Genomic DNA, 7,518 nt, shown 5'->3' on the forward strand with positions numbered 1-7,518 from the left:
AGAAAGGAGAGGCAGGAAGAAATTGACTGGGGGCCACCAGGGAGAGTGCAGAGGAGCCAAGACACAGAACAGGCTGCAATGCCAGACACAGAAGCCACAGCGGGTGACCCCACAGCCCTTTGGACATGCAGCTACAAAGGCCTTTCCATCCTTCTCGAACACTGGGAATTCTTTCCCTGACCGTACCGTGAGCATGAGCAACACTTGCCGTTTATGTGAGGTTTCAGAAATGGACCAGCACCGCAGCATAGGCACTTGCTACCTGCATAGTCTTCCAGTCTGAAACATCACTCTTTGTACTCTTTGCAGAAAGCATATATAGGGGGTCAGGACTATACGATGGATGGCTTAGATTGTTCCTGTTGCTGCCCCCCGCCCCACAGGATTGGGTAACTGGGCAGGCTGGTACGTGTTCTCAGATGGAGAACAGAACCACCTGAAAGGGCCTCGATAGGGTAAATGGGCAGACGTACATGTCTCCCGCACCAGTGAGTCACGGAACTTAACAGGGAGTTGTCCTTAGCGACTCACTGGCAGGAATTTGAACAAGGTTCAGGGAGCTTCCTCATGCCAGCAGAGCATGCCCCATTTCTCCCTCTGTGAAAAGTGTGGCCAAGCCACCTCAGGCCTGTGCAGGTTCATGTCTGTCCAGTGAGGGAGGGAGGGTTACCCGACCCCTTCTGCGGTTCAGCAGGGACTGCCCACTGTTGGCTTTCAAGATGGAGAAAGCACTCTCGAAACCTGTGGAAAAAATAACTGATCTCCCGTCGGTGCAACTCACTCAGGAGGAGAAGGGCTTGCCTTCACTCCAAGGATAAGCTTCTCCTATAAGCGCTGGTGTCCATAGAGTGGCAAATGGCAACAGCACCACTTAAAGAGAAGAAGACACACAGACACCAGCCCTGGAACACACAAGGGAGGATTGCTCCAAACAGTGCTATGCCAAAGCAGAGACAAAGAGACAAAGAGAGAGCTCTATACCCTAGGGTCCTGGTGTCCCTGAACAATGGAGATCAACGTGGCAAACGGTGGGGTTTCTCCCTACTCCCCTAGCATCCGGCCAGCAACAGTCTGTCTGTCCCATGGAGAAAAGTATCCAGCCACTTGGCACCCCTGTGTATCCTCTGGATACTCAGGGAGAGCTCCCAGATATTGAAGGTCCTGTGGGACACAGGAGTGTGCTGTTTGGATTGTGGATCAGGAAACCGTGGCTGGAATTTCCAGAACCAGATCAATGACAGTGCCTGAGGTAGCGGCAGATGCAAAACCTGCTAGCTCTCTGGATCAGAGTCTGGCCACGTAGTGGAGCTGGATCCCAGGAACCACGGAAGATGCCATCCGCTCTAGGGGCGTGTCCATCGTGTGCTGTCCACCACCCTCTCGGCCACTGATCTAGATTTGGGTCAGCTGCCTGTGCGTGGCTCACAGCCTAGGGCCCCGCCTGTATGGCTGATGTCCCAGGGCCCGTTCACCCTGTCCTGGGCTCCCACCGTCCGTTTCTATAGTTCAGGCCACCCACCGCCCCCCACCCCCCCCACACACACGCGAGCCATAGCCTCTGAAGCATGCCCCACACTCCCCACAGCAAAAACACTAGTGGGCCCCACAGGATTACTGCACCCTGGGCCGCCATTGCTCACCACTTGCTGTGGTGCTATTATGTCCTGTCCCTTAGCGTCTGACCCAGGCTGGGGTCATGGCCAGAGCCAAGAGGAGCGTGAGAGGAATGCGGGAGCGTCCTGGGACCCCAGACCTCCTTAGCTGTGAGCTCCTTAGGTGCTCAGGGGGATGGGGCCCCGTGGCCTGTCCTGGTGATGCTGCGCATGGCTGGGACGTTGCAGCCACCAGTGGCCACGCCAGGCAAAGATGCCACCCTCTTCAGAGTGGAGGCAGGAGAGGACGGCGAGGCCCAGGTGGACGGAGTCGTGGCAGGGATCAGACGGGGTTTCCAGCTGCTTCCAGAGGACATCACTGAGGATGTGGAGGTTGTGCCGCATGAGTAACAGCGACAGGGGTCCTCCCTGGAGCTGGAGGAGAAGACGGTGGAGGAGCAGTGCCAGGAAAGGCCTGGAGGCCCGAGTGAGCTCCCGGCACTAGATGTGATGCAGGCACTGGCGACCCTGCAAGTGGAACTGAGCTCTGAGCCTGAGAAAACCTACAGGGCCTACGTTTGGTTCATGTGCAAGAGCCATGAGAGGAGGAAGCGGGACTTGGCTCAGAAGAGTGCCATCATCCAGGGCATCCCTGGCTTCTGGGCCAACGTGGTATCCTTCCTGCTACTCCTTGTGGTCCGCTGCTCAGGAGGAGGGGGAGGTGCAGAGGCAGGAGCAGGAGGAGGGGTGGAGGCGAGGGGGCAGGATGGTGGACCCTGAAGGAAGTGTGGTACTGGGCAATTGGCAGGCTCCAAAGGCACAGCTGAGTAGAGTCCGGGCAGGGCCACACCTGTAAGTGTCGCAGCCATGACCCTGTGTGTCTACTTCAGGCCTGCATCTGAGGAGGAACAGCCTCTAAGTCAGAAATGACCAGAGACAGTACACCAGAGCCGCCTTAGCTGACAGTTATTGTTGTCAAGGTGAATGATTCCTTAAATAACTGAGATATGGGAGTCACACACACACACGCACACACACACACACACAGAAACCCACAGAACATATGTAGACATACACTAGCCAACCCCAACCCCTTTGCTTTCAGACATGGTTTGTCACAACGATTGTTAGTCCTACCATGTAGGCAGTGACATGCCACTACCCAGCATACACAGGTCTGGGAAATAATAGCTATCAGAAACAGCCCCTGCCTGGGGAATGCAGACCACCTCAGATACAGAACACCACCAGGAACACAGAGCCATGAGCTTGTCTGATGGTATGGCAGGGCCTGAGCTCATCAGTAGTGGCTGGGTAAGCAGAAGTGCCCAGCATCCTTGAAGATGCCTCTTCCCGTGTCCTTCTTCCACCCCAGACTAGGGCTGATGCGCCTGGCTCTTCTGGGCCCAGCATGTGGCGTAAATGGCTCCTTGACCTCAAGCAGATTATGAACCACCCTCAAGTTCCTGTCATGATCAGCGACCAAGATAAAGACTTTCTCAGCTACATGATCGACTTGAATGTCAGTGAGGGAGAATGAGGACAGGTGGGCATGGGACTTGCTGGGGTGTGGGAGGACCATGTTATCCATGTCCTACACTGTGAGAGTTTGGAGAGGCTTCGTGGAAGCTGTTAATGCCTGCCTGGGAGGCAAGCTGAGGACCCTAGAAGCTTGCACCTTTTCCCTCCTCCCTGTCCTAGCAGGTACAGGTGCGAGCCATCCACGGTCATGCAGCAAGCTGATCTTTTCCTTTCGAGACCACCCCTATTTCTTGAAAAGAGTGATCATAAAGGAGTATTACCTTGACATCACTGGTAACACGTGAGTCCGGGAATGATGATTGTGGGTGTGCAGGGGTGTGGATGATCCACCTCTGGGATCCACACCCATCTCCCCTCTCTTCCTGCAGGGTATAGGGGACATCGTTCCACTCCAGTCCGTTGGTTCTGGGACTTTGAACAGGGAGCACCAGCTGCAGGCTGGACACCAGGAGCCTTAATTTTCTCAACTGGTTGTCAGGCCACAACTGCCCAGAATCAAACAGGATTGCTGAGGTGGTATTGTTTTGGTCCTGCATACAGTTGATGATTGTTGTTGGAGTTCTTGGCTGCTCGTGTGAGGGTTCAGATCCTGGTCAGCCCAGGGATAAGCTTGCTCAGCTGCAAAGTGTTGCCAGCAGATTATCAGCGAAGATCAGTGGGATGATCTCCTGAAGGACTACCCCAGGAGAGAAGATTTTTCCATGACAGAAACACGTGTGGTGAAGGGGTCTGGAGGTGGGCCATGAAGGGACAGCCTTGTGCTAGCCGGGACACTGTCCTTTCCCAAATGGGCTTGCTCAGTCTCATGCACGCTGGCTGCGGAGTCTGAATTTGGGCCACGCATGTAGCAAGTGGCCTGCTGAGACTGGGGGCTTGGGGATTCAGTGTGTCTGTGAGTGAAGCAAGTCCCCTCAAATCAGTTGTGGTTGCAGAGTTGAGAGTGCTAGGTGATACTATTAGAGGCAGGGTGAATTAAGTTCCTTTGTCAGAATCATCCTTCCATGGGTCCTTCCATCTCCTGGCCTCCTGTTGCTCACTGAGTTTGAGATTGCCTGTGCCTTACACTCCCGCCCCTTACCCTGGGAAGGCCTAAAATTGCAAGGGCGTCCTCTCCGGGGTCCCAGTGCACCTGTGTGCTGACTTTGGGATCTTCTGTGAAATTCCACATCCACCACTTGGTGGCTCAGCACCACCACACATGCTGCGCTGGAAGCGGCTTCAGGCTGCCTTGGGAAAATACGGAAGAATTCGTGGAGAAGGTGAACAGGGAGCCCCAAGGGCAGGACATGGTGCCTACTGTCGCCATCTCCGCCATTGCTGGCCTCGGTCGCCTTCACCTCCTGAAACACCTATGTTCGTTATTTGCATTTGTGTCCCCGTGCTGAGCGTGTGTGTGTATACACACGTGCTTATTTGTGCTGCCTGTGTGTGTGTGTGTGTGTCCAGCCCAGGGCAGAGGCAGAGATGAAGGCGGCAGGAGAGGAGGTGCTGAGCAACCAGAAGAGGAATCATGAGGCGACCAGGCTGAAGGTGGTCAGTCGCCGTATCTCTGCACTGACCCTGCCCAGGATGGGAACGAGGAAAGGATGGCCAGTGATAACTCCAGACTGTGGCTCCAGATATCTGCAATTAGACCAGATACAAAACATGCTCATCAGTTCTACCGTGTTGTTGTGTGTGTTTGGATCAGGAAAAGGGTTTCACGGTCTAAGGATTCACACAGAGCAAATCACGTGGGGTGGGGCTTTGAAACCACTGCCTGTGGAGCCCTCAGTGTGTGGGGCCACGGGCTGGCCTCTGGAAATGATGGACGTGCCTATGGCAAGACCCGGGATGGTGAGGCTAAGGTCCTGCCGAGATGGGCAGAGAGCTGAAGGAGAAAGAGTCACAGATTGCCTGCTGCACTGGAGACTTGTTCCACACACATGTGACAAGGAGAACTGGGAAGGTCCTGGGCCAGTGCTGCCCCAGATCAGCCCAGCAGCCAGCACACGCCCTCCCTGAGGGTGGCACACACTGGCACGGTATGACACAAAACATGAGATGTGCTAAAGTATGCTGTATCTGCAAAACCACAGGCATCCTAGGAGAGACATGCTGTGAGCGTGGCATGCCTCCAGGCACTTCCAGCCTGCCTCCCTGGCAGTGCCCAAAGGCGAGGAAAGCGCAAGTGGGCTTACCTGTGTGACCCTATGCCGGGATATGCCTGTGAGGGAGGGAACAGAGAAAAGACAAGGGCGGTGGGTAAACTGCATGTCCCAAGGGACCCCAGGAGAGGGAGACAGAGAAGCCCCTGGCACAGTTCAGGGCCTGCTGGTTTTCAGGGTCCAGACTCTAGGCAGTAGCGGTCCTGCCAAAGATACCCCATGGTCCACGCTGAAAGTTCTGACATGAATTCCTTCTTTTCTTTGGGGTCTTGCCCCTGGCTTTGGGGGCCTGAAGGGCAAAGGTGCACGTCTGCACCTGAAGGAGGATTCTGGTAGTCTTGCTCAAGCAGAGTCTCTGATTGTGTTGTAGGGGATCTGCACCCAGGTGACACTCAGAGGGATGCTGCCTTCCAGGTGACCGTCTTGGATGTCCCTGGGCCCAACCGGGCACTGGCTGCCTTGGCAACAGGTGCTGTGTAGGGAAGCAGGGATGCATGACTGTAGGGAGTCCGACCTGGGCCTAATGAGAGCAACTGAAACAGAGCCTTGGCATTTAGCAAATCACTGAGGCATGGGTGGTTCAAGCCCTCTTGGTCCATTTCAGATAGTAACACTGCTTTCTGTCCAACGGAGGCATTAGCTCTGGGCCCAGAAACTGCAGGTTTCCCCGGGCATCATCCGTTGGGGGACTCCATGTGCATGGGTAGTGTTAAACACAAAGGAAGATGTGTAGGGATGCCACCTTACTTTTATGGCCTGCAGTTCCATTCTTGGTATCGGAAGAGACCCTGTATCCATGTGCACCTTCTTCACAACCTTGCATCAGACCCAGGCCTGTCACAGTCTCTGGGGGCTTTTGGAGGCTCAGGCGTTTCTGGCCTTTTCCTGCTACGTGGAGATAGCACGTGGGGGCACAGGCAGATGGGATGGTGCACACAGAACGCTACACAGATAGGAAGAACAGGGGGCCTCATTCAGAATGCTGGGGGCTGTAACGGGTGGTAGGCTAGCAAGAGGGGCACAACATTGACAAGGAATGACCTAGAGAGGGGCACACCGAGAAAGCAGTTCTTCAAGTCAGCTGAGCTCAGAGGTCCTTGTTTTCTGGTCCCCTGAAGGAATGCACAGGCAATGGATCAGGCCAACGTGACTGGTACTGTGAAGCTGTCCAAGGTGATGGGAGAATGCAGAAGGCAGGCACATGTTATACAGCTGTTCATGCCAAGAACTTCCAACCCTGCCCGCTGCTCTGCAGGCCAGTCCCTGTCAATAGCAAATGCCAAGGTTTTGGAACCTTTGAGGATAAGGCACAGAGGTAGAAGTGTAACATGACATGATCGATGAGCAAGTGAGAAAACAAGGACAAAGAAATGTGGGTGCTTACCAAAATTCACGTTCCTGAAAAAGAAAGCTTGTACTTCGGCATATGGACAGGTTTCCTCTCAGCGATGTTACTGTGTACACACATATGTTTGTGCACATGTGCGCGCAGAAATTTGAGTGCTTACCAAAATTCATGTTCCTGGAAAAGAAAACTGTACTTCTGCATATGGACAGGTTTCCTCTCAGTGATGTTACTGTGTTCACCCATACATTTGTGCACATCTGCGTGCGGACATTTGAGTCCTTGCCAAAATTCATGTTCCTGGAGAAGAAAACTTGTCCTTCTGCATATGGACAAGTTTCCTCTCAGGGATGTTACTGTGTACACGTGTATGTTTGTGCACATGTGTGCGTAGAAATTTGAGTGCTTATCAAAATTCATGTTCCTGGAAAAGAAAGCTTGTACTTCTGCATATGGACAAGTTTCCTCTCAGCGATGTTACTGTGTACACATGTATGTTTCTGCACATTTGCAGGCAGAAATCCCTGCCAGTTCGCTTGAGAGTATGAGCTATTGCAACTGACCTAGCCAGGTGATAGAAGTTGGACAGCAAAAACATGAAGTTCTTAGGGAAAGGTACATAGTCTCTGGCCAGCAGAAGCACTGAAGCCAGGGAATCGCTCCCCGTTATCTCACTGAGCAAACACGTTCTAAGTGGAATCACAGTCGTGCAGCTAGAATGCCTGGCAGAAAGGAGAGGCAGGAGGAAAGAGCCTGGGGAGTGTGAAGAGGAAAGTCCACTACACCTGCAGTTTATGAAAACTAGAAAATGTACCTAATGTGCAGGGAGGACAAACTGTACTTAATTAATTGACTTATCTAAGAGGATTTCCATCCAAACAGCCAAAAGTGC

The 7,518-nt window shown here is 53.5% G+C and overlaps 1 pseudogene; it reads left to right on the top strand.

Moving 5' to 3' along the window:
- Positions 1-1,659: 1,659 nt before the first annotated feature.
- Positions 1,660-3,880, top strand: LOC128070961 (testis-specific Y-encoded protein 1-like; annotated as a pseudogene).
- The last annotated feature ends 3,638 nt before the right edge of the window (positions 3,881-7,518 follow it).

The sequence above is a fragment of the Budorcas taxicolor genome, chromosome Y (genome assembly GCF_023091745.1).
Source record: "Budorcas taxicolor isolate Tak-1 chromosome Y, Takin1.1, whole genome shotgun sequence".
NCBI lineage: Eukaryota > Metazoa > Chordata > Mammalia > Artiodactyla > Bovidae > Budorcas > Budorcas taxicolor.